This window comes from Corylus avellana, chromosome 5 (assembly GCF_965113065.1).
Source record: "Corylus avellana chromosome 5, dhCorAvel1.hap1.2, whole genome shotgun sequence".
In the NCBI taxonomy this organism is placed as follows: domain Eukaryota; kingdom Viridiplantae; phylum Streptophyta; class Magnoliopsida; order Fagales; family Betulaceae; genus Corylus; species Corylus avellana.
Window position 1 is genome coordinate 30845377 of NC_142494.1, and position 12415 is coordinate 30857791.

At 36.5% G+C, this 12415-nt stretch overlaps 3 pseudogenes; all 3 read left to right on the forward strand.

Moving 5' to 3' along the window:
- The first annotated feature begins 405 nt into the window (after window positions 1-405).
- On the forward strand, window positions 406-1830 carry LOC132182243 (UPF0481 protein At3g47200-like; annotated as a pseudogene).
- Window positions 1831-2402: 572 nt separating this feature from the next.
- Window positions 2403-3682, forward strand: LOC148586041 (UPF0481 protein At3g47200-like; annotated as a pseudogene).
- A 2207-nt stretch (window positions 3683-5889) lies between these two features.
- Window positions 5890-7173, forward strand: LOC132182246 (UPF0481 protein At3g47200-like; annotated as a pseudogene).
- Window positions 7174-12415: the final 5242 nt, after the last annotated feature.

A 12415-nucleotide genomic window follows, 5' to 3' on the forward strand; every position in this document is an offset into this window, starting at 1 on the left:
AAAATATGACTATGAACATGCAGAGTAATATTGTTACAATTAATATGCATGGAAGACTTGGCATCGTCGATAGAAGACATGATGTTACTAGATAATTGATCCATCCAATGTCTTTAGGAAAAGCAATAAGTGTTGTTTTCTTTGGAGCATGCATTTTCTCACTCATATTAAGGGGAAAATTGACCTAGTGCCATAGGCTAGCTACTACGAGCTTAGACAACCTTCTTTTTGTTAGTGACACACTGATATTTCTTTGTGTTGGGCAAATGTTATTCTATTTGAAGATAATTGTGCCTAAATATTCAAATATATTTTGTTTTGTTTTTACTTTCTTTTTTTGAATTTTTTTGTCAAAGAAACAATTTCAGAAAGCAAAAACTGAGCAAAAAGCTACAAATCCAACATATGGCTGTAAACATAGGAGATAACGTTGGAATTGATATCAACTCCTTGGTGTCTTCAATAGAAGATATGATGCCCCGTGATTTACTCATATCGTCTAAATGTTGCATCTTCAAAATCCCTTCCATTCTCTATCGGCATAATGAAAAAGCTTATATTCCGGATGCATTTTCTATTGGACCTCTCCATCATGGCAGTCCAAACTTAGAAGCCACAGAAAAAATAAAAGCCAAGTATTTGCAAGGACTTATCTCTCGCTTGAACTCTCCGGAATTGCTAAGAACCCTCATCAAGTCCATCATGGAAGTGGAGAAAGATGCTCGTGAGTGTTATGCAGAAGCAATTGATTACAACCCAGAACAACTTGTGAAAATTTTGGTTATTGATGGTTGCTTTATTATTGAGTTGTTCCGCAAGAAAATTTATTGGCGCCTTACAGAAGAACGTGACCCCATTTTCAGCAGGTCCTGTATGCTACAATTTCTGTACCATGACTTGATATTGCTAGAAAACCTAATACCTTGGATGGTACTTGAGCGTTTGTTCAACTTGACAATGGATTCTTATGACGAAAATCCCCTAATTCTACTTGCCGTGAATTTCTTCCGTACCATCCATTTCTCAAAAAGACTGCGTCCTCGTGATCAGGTTATCAATATCAAAGGCATCGAGCATCTTGTTGATTTGTTCAGGAAACTTTCAACTATATCAAGCACTGATCCCCGGCCGGATCAGTTTATCAAAATCGAATGCATCAAGCGTTTTGTTGATTTGTTCGGGAAATTGACAACTTCATCAAGTACTCTGTTTCGAAAATTGTCAACTTTATTAAGTGCTATGTTCGGGATATCAAGTATTGAAGAAGAGAGAGAGAGACGACGAGAATGGGAATTATTGCCTTCTGCTACGAGCCTTGCGGAGGCTGGAATCAAATTTAAAAAGGGTACGTCCAAAACCGTATTGGAAGTAAAATTTAATGATGGCATTCTTGAAATTCCTTCATTTGAAATTCATGAGATAACAGAAACCGTCTTTCGAAATCTCATTAGCTATGAACAATGTCTCCCCAACTCTGATGATACGATTACTTCCTATGCCATACTCCTAGACAGCCTCATTAATACTGCCAAGGACATAGATATTTTGTGCGAGAGTGAGATAATTGATAACTGATTGAATCCTGAGGATGCGGCCCAGCTCTTCAACAAGCTTTACCTTGACACTTGTGTGGCCTACCATTACAATGATCTTTGCACGCAAGTGAATAGTTATTGCCGACGCAGGTGGCCTAGATGGCGTGCAGTGCTTGCGCACAATTATTTCAACACTCCATGGGCTTTTATTTCGACATTAGCAGCATTTATCCTATTGTTGCTGACGTTGTTACAAACTGTGTACACCATGAAAAATTAGTACGTACGTATTACATCCTTGTAAAACCTGTTGTATAATGGTCTCTCGACTCTTTAATGTCGTTTCCAATGTCAATCATGCTTTGGTGTACGTGTTCTAATGTTGGGTCAGACGAGTTGATTGTGGATTGTGTATACCAAATCAACGTGAATAAATTGCATGTATGTGAATAATTTAATGCTACCTATTTTTAGCCTTTATTTGGTTCCATTTGAAGTAATACTACTGTCTATTTTCTTAACCAAGTCAGATTAATTTTTTCTTTCAAAAGAACGGAAATAATGATTTACACATTCTTCTCACTACTCTTATTAATGGCAAAACAAATCCTGTGCCACGGGCTATCATTAACTTAGAATATCTTCTTTTTGCTGTTAGTGTTCGGCTAATACTCTTTTTTTGAATGAATGTTATGCTCGTAGCTGCAAGGGTAATTTTTATTTCTCTGCTCTATTTGAAGAGAATTGTGCTTAAATATTCCAATGTGTTTTGTTTTTACTTCTTTTTTTTTTAAAAAAAAAAATTTTTGTCACTCTAGAAGAAACAGCTTTAGGAGGCAAAAATTGAGCAGAAAATAGATCCAACATATGGCTGTGAAAGAAGAAGGTAGTATTAGAATTGCTATCAGCCGCCTGGAGTCTTCAATAAAAGATATGATGCCTCCTCATTCCCTCGTGCCACCCAAGTGTTGCATCTTCAAAACCTCTGCCATTCTCAAAGGGCATAATGAAAAAGTGTATATCCCCAACGCATTTTTTATTGGGCCCCTCCATCATGATGACCCAAACTTGAAAGTCACAGAAAAAATAAAAGCCAAGAATTTGCAAGGCTGCTTTATCTCTCGATCAGACTGTCCAGATGAAATGCTAAGAACTCTCATTGGTTCCATCACGAAGGTGGAGAAAACGGCTTGTGAGTGTTATGCTGAACAATCAATCATTTTAGCCCAGAAGAATTTCTGATAATATTGGTAATTGATGGTTGCTTTATTATTGAGCTATTCTGCAGGTACTCTTTTCGGGAACTTCAAGAAGAAAATGACCCTATTTTTAGCATCTGTAGTGTGGTTGCAGTTCTAGGCCATGACTTGATTTTGCTAGAGAACCAAGTACTTTGGATGGTACTTGAGCATTTGTTTAGCTTGATCGGGGGTCCTAGAAGCAATATGGACCTCGGCCTAAGTGAACTAGCCTATAACTTCTTTTTTTTCCATTTTCCCATTCCAGCCAACTTTTAGACATGATCATCTTAGAGACATCAAACATATTCCTGAACTGTTTAGAAAATTGTTCATTTCAATTGAAATAGAAAAAGAAAAGATGTCGATGTTGGGATGAGAACTCGTACCCTCTGCTACGCATCTGGAGGCCGGAATCAAATTCAGAAAGAGTACATGCAACAATATGTTTGACATAAAATTCAGAAATGGTGTCCTTGAAATTCCTCAAATAATGATTGATGAGGGCACATAAACATTTTTTAGGAATCTCATAAGTTTTGAGCAATGCTACCCCAACATTTATGGTATGATCACTTCCTATGCCATACTACTGGACAACCTCATTAACACTAAAAAAGACGTCGAGATACTCTGAAAAAAAGATCCTTCGTAACTGGTTGAATCCAGAGGATGCGGTCCAATTGTTCAACAAGCTTTACCTCGACACTCAAGTCAAGACATACTATTACGGAAATCTTTGCAAGCAAGCGAATGAACATCGTGAAAAGAGATGGCCTAGCTAGATGGCGTGCAGTACTTGTGCGCAATTATTTCAACACTACTCCATGAGCTTTTCTTTCCACGTTGGCTGCATTTATCCTTTTGATCCTTAACCTTTTACAAACGTTGTACGCCATGAAAAACTAGTATTACACCCTTGTAAAACTTGTTGTATATATGATAATGATTGGTCTCTCTAATGTCCTTTCCTATGTCAACTATGAAAAGAAAGGGCAATTGTTTTTGCTTTGGTGCATGTCTTAAGGGGAAACTTCACTAAAAACTCCTTAACCTTCACCCGTTTTGAAATACCCTCATAAATTTCGAAATCTCTCACTTTAGTCCCATAAACTTTCAATTGCTCTCAATTTGAACCCCTCCGTCTAAATCAATCTTTAACCTCAAACGGAAAACGAAAAACGTGACCTGCACATGACTTTTTTCGCCTGAACTACCCATTATACCCTCATACTAAGCTAAATGTCCAGACTACCCTCTTCCAAACCTACAACACCCACCCAGCCCAAAACGACGTCGTTTTGGGCATTAATTTTGTTTTTTTCAAAAAAATAAAAATAAAAAGAAAAAGAAAAATATTATTAAAAAAGAAGAAAATCAGGGTGGCTGGAGCCACCCCTATGGCCGGTCTGGGGGTGGAGGAACCACCCCATGGCCAAGGGGGCGGCCGGCCGAAACCACCTCCGGGCCCTTGGGGGTGGCCGGACCACCCCCAAAAGCCCAAACCCATTCCCTGTTTGCAAATTTTTTTGGCCTTTTGGGGGTGGCCGGACCACCCCCTTGGCCATGGGGTGGTTCCTTCACCCCGGACCGGCTATGGGGTTAAAATATTCTCAATATGGTTCTTATTTCAAGATTTCAACCCAAGTTTAGACAATAATTATTTGTAATATAAAGAATAAGAATTATTTTATTGGACTGATATGTGGCGATACGCCTTGATCATCAGCTCACCCGTTGAGAAACATAAATATAGGTTTGTATTTACGTTTGACGCAAGAAGTTTGACAAAAGGGAATTTAAACCCAAAAAAAAAAAAAAAAAAAAAAAAAAAAAAAAAAAAAATCAAACAAAGATAACATGGTTCTGAGTCACCAACTAAACATCACCCGAAAATGATTGCTGTAATTGAAGTAAATTTCAAGCACCATGACTCGTGTTACACATGGGCACAAACTGGCTCAAGCTTTATGGCACCATTTACAAGCACATTCATTTCACACAACTTTGGTCAACTTAAAGAATGGAATGTTGGATGGTCTGTGCATGAAGTAACTTTATGTCGTAAAAGCTAATTAAAAAGAGTTTAAAGTAAATTCTCTTTGCTGTCTAAGGGTTACAAACTATATGACCAGAAGAAAGGAATCAGGGGTTAGGTTAGGCATACGTCAAAGGATTAGAATCTCCTACAATTGAGAATCGCATGCAATTGTTTGTTCTTTGTAATCAGGTAAGCAATTGTGAGAAGCCTTCAATAAAGTTTACATCTTCAAGGTCTCTTACGCAAATAACCCTTGAAATCTGGATAGATATACATATATATGAGAATTGTAGGAGGTGATAATCATCCTACTTCAATTGCCATTTGGATTTTATGATTTATTGGCTTTCATTTTAAATCCATGAAGCAAAGAATAAAGTGCTATGTGAATTTGCCCTTTTGCTTTGGGTGCTTTTTAGCATTTATATAAACAGTGGCATTTGTTACCCGTGTGAAGGACAAGAAAGGGATAAGATGAGTGAACTACTTCTCTTGGAAGCGTTGCGATGCTCAGTAAGCCTAAGAGGTATTCTTTTTTTCTTTTTCTATTTTTTTTTTCTTAAAATGAAGTAAGAGTTGCTCATTTTAGTGTCTAAAACTCGATTATAATTTCATTTAAATTTCGTTTATTGGCGTTTGAACTTGTCTTGCACGCAGGGTGTTGAAGACGGGCTAGAAGAGAAATTTTAAGAGGGGGTGGAGCCTAGTGAGTAGTTTTTGTTAAGGATATAAATCCTTTTGATTAATGCGGATTTGATTTGTGATTATTGTTGATTTGATTTGTTATTAAATACCCTTAATTCAAGGGATTTGTTTTGTATTTGAAATTATGTTAAAGCTCTAAAAATAGAACTATGTACTCAAATCATACATCAAGAAAATATGTAGCTTATAACGCTTTAGTGTGTGAATGTAGGCTATATGCCGAACCACCTTCATTTCTGTGTCTTTCTCTCTTTCCTTTATTCCATATTATTCTGCTTTATATTTATTATATTATGTGTTTCTATAGTTTTGAAGAGAATTGTGTTTCCTTTCTTCTTCTTTTTTCTTTTGATCCCTCATGAAGAAAGAATTTTAAAATATGGCTAGGAATGTTACTACTCCTGTTGAAGGCTTTCCACCTTCACTAGAAGACATGATATCCCATGATTTATCCATGTCCCCCAATTGTTGCATCTTTAAAACCCCTGTCATACTCTTAAGGCATAGTGAAAAAGCTTTTATTCCTAATGCATTTTCTATTGGCCCTTTCTACCATGGCAATCCAAACTTGAAAGCCACAAAAAAAAAAAAATTAAAGGCAAGTATTTGCCAGGACTTGTATGTTAATCGCCCTGTCCAGAGACAAGACTAAGAGATCTCATCAATTCCATCAAGGCCGTGGAAAGAGAGGCTCGTGAGTGTTATGCCGGACTAATTTATTGTAGCCCAGATGAGTTTGTGAACATTTTGGTAATGGATGGTTGCTTCATCATTGAGCTGTACCGCAAGCATGATTACAAACAACTTAGGGAAGTAGATGACCATGTTTTCACCATGGCTTGTATGCTCCAATTTCTATACCATGACTTGATTTTACTCGAAAATCAAGTGCCTTGGATGTTGCTGGAGGGCTTGTTTAACATGACCAGCGACCCTACTAGTCTACTAGAGAAAACAAGTCTCTAACGCAACTTGCCATAGAATTCTTTGCTAACATTTTCTCATCCACCGATCCTGTTATAGTTCCCCATATCCAAGACACCAAGCATATTCTTGACCTATTCAGAAAATGGTTGGTTTTTTTAACAGAAGGACAGGAAGAAAGCAGAGAAGGATGGCAATCCATGCCTTCTGCGACAAGCCTTGTAGAGGCTGGAATCAAATTCAGAAGGGGTTCGTCCAGAAGCATCTTGGACATCAAATTTATTGATGGTGTCTTGGAAATTCCTCCATTACTAATTCAAGAGACAACAGAAACTGTCTTTCGAAATCTCATCAGCTTTGAACAATGCTTACCCAATTGTGAAGCTCGGTTCACTTCTTATCCCATACTCATACAGATACTCCTTGACAATCTCATCGACACTGCCAAGGACATTGGTCTGCGAGAATGAAATCATTGACAATTGGTTGAATCCAGAGGATGCAGCACGCCCAATTCTTCAACAAGCTTTACCACAACGCTTATGTCAAGAAGTACTATTACCTAAGCCTTTGCGAGCAAGTGAGTGAATTCTGCCAACGCAGATGGCCTAGATGGCGTGCAATGCTTGTGCGCAATTATTTCAACACTCTATGGGCTATTCTTTCTACATTGGTAATTGTGCGCAATTATCTCACCTTCTTACAAACTTTCTACAGCATGAAAAATTAATATACATTAATGCCTTTATAAAAAGAAATGAAATTGTTGTTTTCTCTAGAGTATGCGTTTTCTTCTTGTTAGAAAGTTTTCAAAATTTAATGTATTTACATATTTATATGTTTTATTCATTGGGGAGTTAATAAGCCTTTAAAAGGAAAAAGTGAAAAAATAAATACCAACTCACCACGAGCTATTTAATACTTGGGTATATACACTTAAGCGTATGCATTAGAAGGGTTGTAGCCTATAAGGTTGGAGCAATGATATGCTGAACACCGGCATGCTTAAATAGTAAGCACACCGGTGATGTGGCACATGCCACGTTTGCCAAGATTAATAAAAAAAAAAAAGAAAATCCAAAATTCTGCGTCTAAAACACATTCCCCCATCCATTTGATTTCCCCCCAAAATTTTCCCCAAACCATTTCTCCCCCACCGGCACCGTCGCCAGCGCTGTCATCTCCTCTCCCCACCGTTACTGCCGCACGCCGATGTTTAGCATATCATTACTCCAACCACCCATGCTATCCCTTCACCTTCGGCTCTCTCCCCAACACCATTACAGCTCTACTCTCTCTCCCCCACCTCACGCCTTTGGCTTCCGGCGAGGCCCATGCCGACGCTGACCTACTGCACTAGATAGGAGCCGCCGTCCACTATCTGGTGCTTCTCTCCCCACGGCTCCTCTTTGATTGATTTTTTTTTTTTTTTTTTTTTTTTTTTTTTTTTTGCGTTTTTTCTATTGCTTGCTCAAATTTCTTAGATGATGGGATCTATTTAATCTGTTTATTTTAAGATGGGCCCAAACCCGACAAACGCTCGGCAGCACCCAGCACCACCACCAACGACCGGCACCACCTCCAACAACGACCCACCATCCAAACCAGAAAAAGAGTTTTTTTTTTAATTTCATCTGGTATTTCTCACAGACCTGCATTATTTTTATGTCCCGAGTTTTTTTGATGCTTCTTTGAAATTGAGGATGGGAAATGGGTCTAGAGTGAGAGCTTGTTTTGTATTCGTTGGTAAGATGCTTGTTAAAGTGCCTGAGTGAGATACAGTTTTGTTTTAGTCATATATATTTTCTGTAAATTCTATTATTTGATTTAATTTTACTTATCTCTTGTTAACATTCGTTCAAGGAAAAATGTGAAATTTCAGGCAAAATGTTCACTGCTGACCTTCGTTTTGTTTGTAGTTGAGCAAAACCCAATCTTGTGATAGAGTTTTTTCGAAGTGTAATACCAGATGCCCACAAGTAGTAGTAACGTAATCTCAATTGACAATTTGCAACGTAACTGGCAGAACTGCAGTAACAGTTATAAATTTTCCAAGAAGAAATCAGAGTCCTACACGGAGTTCTAGTTGGAGTATGAATGCCATTCACTGCCGTGGTATTTAATTGAAATTAGTCTCCTTATTCTACGAGAAGTTGTGCAAGGGAGCCTTTGCAAATTGACCATTGATTCAATTATATTAGTAGTTTTATTATTTATTTCAATATGTGGATATTTATTTAAAGATGTGATACTCCAATTATCCATTATTATAAAATTTGCATTCTAAATAATTAGCTGCTAGTGAGGATATTCCCGCTCGTATAAAATTTCAAAGCTCGAATACGTTACTCAAAAAAAAAAAAAAAAAAAAATTGCACCTTCATTAACAAACGGATCCACCAATTAGGAAATGCCCCCATTAATAGAAACAATCTTCGAGTCCAAGATATTGCAAATATGTGAAACTCAACTCTCCATTGGATGTAATACCAGTAAGCTAATTCCAGAAAAAGAAAAAGATAAAGGAAGCCAAATTTGGAGTCAATATAACACCATTTACAAATTAATTTCGCTTTAGGAGTCAATATAACACCATTTATTTCCCGTAAGACAGGAGAATTAAGAATCCAAGGAAACAAAATAGGCAAATAAGCATAAAACCGTCTTCTGGCCAACCGACTAGATGATGAAAAGTAAAATTTCCATAGAGGCTAATTGCCTTCATCCCCTTAAATACCACTTCCAGAACAACAACCTACAAGATAAAATGAAATTAATCAATAGATTATGCAATACCTGAGAATATTAACAAGAGATAAGTAAAATTAATTCAAATAATAGAATTTACAGAAAATATATACGACTAAAACAAAACTGTATCTCACTTAGGCATTTTAACAAGCATCTTACCAACGACTACAAAACAAGCTCTCACTTTAGACCCATTTCCCATCCTCAATTTCAAAGAAGCATCGAAAAAACTCAGGGACATAAAAATAATGCAGGTCCACGAGAAATACTAGATGAAATAAAAAAAAAATAAAAATAAAAAACTCTTTTTCTGGTTTGGATGGTGGGCCGTCATTGGGGGTGGTGCCGGTCGTTGGTCGTGGCGTTGGGTGCTGCTGAACACCGGCGTGCGGCAGTGGCGGTGGGGAGAGGAGATGACGGCGTCGGCGACGGTGCCAGTGGGGGGAGAAATGGTTGGTTTGGAGGGAGAATGGATTGGGGAAAATTTTGGGGGGAAATCAAATGGACGGGGAATGTGTTTTTGACGTAGGATTTTTTTTTTTTTTTTTTTTTTTAATCATGGCAAATGTGGCATGTGCCACACTGCCACATCACTGGCGTGCTTAAGCAGTAAGCACGCCGGTGTTCAGCATATCATTACTCGGGTGAAGATAAAGAGCACGGCACGACGGCAAATTTTTTTTTTATTGAAATATTAAAAAAAGATGTTTTTTGCCTAGTATGCTTAGCACACCGGCGTGCGCTGAATCACGGCCCATCATTACTCATGGGGTTGAGCCACAAATGACGCAATCAAATTGTGACTGTTAAATTTCAAACATTTGTATGGTGAGATTATTTGATTAAATGAGATGTGATCAAACGATTATAATCAGACAATTAAACCGTGTGATCCAAGAGATAAAATTAAATGAGACTTGGGAATAATTGTGATTGGATTGTTCAAATTAAAATAGAGAGAGATATGGAAAAAGTTACAGTTTCGCCGTGACTGATTGCGTTAATTTGGAAGTTGCATACACAATGATTTACGCATACATACATTTTTGAAGACTTCAATTTGAAATTTCTATGTGAGTAGCTGTCATTTATCCATTTGATCAACTTGCTTATTAATTTTCTCTCTCATTCATGGACCACATAAAATGTAAGGTCAAAATTAAGATTATTCCAAAACAATGGTCAACGGTCAGTTTTGTAACATTTTCTCGTATTTGATTTTTAAAAAAATGGTCAACAGGCATAATCCTCCAACTCACTAAAATACCCAGAAATTTCAGTGGAGATGGAATACTCGGTCGGCCGCCTCAAAGTCAGCCTCTTTGTTAAACCGCATGATCATAACCAAAAGTAAATTTGTTTTACTAGTCTTACCAAATTTTACTCACCAAAATAATCAAAAGTACTTTTTTTTTTTTTTTAACTACCCGCTTTTTAAAGCACCCCAGCAGGCTCACTATTTTAACTATTAACTTTTACTATTCTATTTAAATATTATTTTTCAAACACTTCTTTATTTTTTTTTTTAATGACTTTTTCAAAGAATAAGGAAGGAGAGAAAATTTATATTATTTCTTATATATTCATTTGGTGAGTGAATATTAGATCATTTATTTTGGGTTAAAATTTGAATTTGCCCTTTTCACCATAGCTTGTATGCTCCAATTTCTATACCATGACTTGATTTTGCTCGAAAATCAAGTGCCTGTCTTGGATGGTGCTTGACGGTTTGTTCAACATGACCAGAGACCATGAAGAAAACAAGTCTCTAACGCAACTTGCCATAGAATTCTTTGCTAACATTTTCTCATCCACAGATCTTGGTATAGTTCCCCATATCCAAGACATCAAGCATATCTTGACGTATTCAGAAAATGGTTGGTTCTATCAACAGAAGGACAGGAAGAAAGCAAGGTAGGATGGCAACAGATCGATAAAATCAAATGGCACTTTGGGAATAATTGCGATTGGATTGTTCAAATTAAAAGAGAGAGTGATGGGAAAAAATTATAGTTTATGGCGTTAATTTGGAAGTTGTACGTAATACGTATACCTACATTTTTGAAGCTTTCAATTTGAAATTTCTATGAGATTAGCTGTCATTTATCCATTTGACCAAGGTGCTAATTAACTTTTCTCTCTCTCTCTCTCTCTTATCCATGGACCACATAAAATATTGGTCAAAATTAAGATTATCCAAAACAAGATGGACGGCCAGAAATTTCAGTGGAGATGGAATAGGGATCATGGAATAGTAGCCGGCCCGTCAGCAGTCAGCCGCGACCAAAAGTCAGCCTGTTTGTTAAACCGCGTGATCATAAGTTCATAACATATATTTAAGCACGCACGCAGCCTCACAAGGACACAAAGCATCCACAGTTTCAACTTTCAAATAAGGTACGTATTTGTTATTGTGAGTAAAGTGGTAGTACTTTCTTTCTCTTTGTCTTGGTTCATTTCTAAGTAATCTTTTTAATTCCTAATTAATTTGAATGGAAGATATATCGGCCGAGTTGAAGGGAATGCACTGGATTTTTATTTAAATGAGCAGTCTAAATTAGAGATATTGATACCTTAAGTATTGCTAGGCACCTTCTTTGTTTTTTTTTTTTACTTGAATGTGTGGCTTCGATCTCTCTAATTATGTGTTGTTGTAATCTGGATCATTCATTCAAAATGAACGGTCTAGATTATATGTATTTTGCTATAGATATAGCATGGGATCCTGATTGATAGACACTAATATTGTCGTAAAGCTTATTAAATTATTGTTTTTTATTAATTTTTTGTTTTTGTTTTGTTAGATTTTTGTTGGTTGTTTTTTATTTTAAGATTTAAAAAAAAAAAAAGAAAAAAATTATGATTGGTATTCTTTTCATTGGGAGGGCATTGACATTTTTTTTTTCCAATTTATAGGAGATATTGATACAATTTAGAGTTTGAGAAAAAGATTGATAATGAAGTAGTAGTTTGAGTTGTAGTACTATGTGTTCTTTAATACTCTTTTTTCAGCTTAATACTCTTTTTTGTATGAATCTTATGCTCATAAGCGCATGGATAATATTTTTTTTTCTATGCTATATTTGAAGAGAATTGAGCCTAAAAATTCAAATCTCTTTTCTTCTTCTTTTTTTACTAATTTATTTTATTTTATTTTTTACATTTTTTGTCACTCCAAAAGAAACAACTTTAGGATGGCAAAAAATAACAGAAAAAAAATT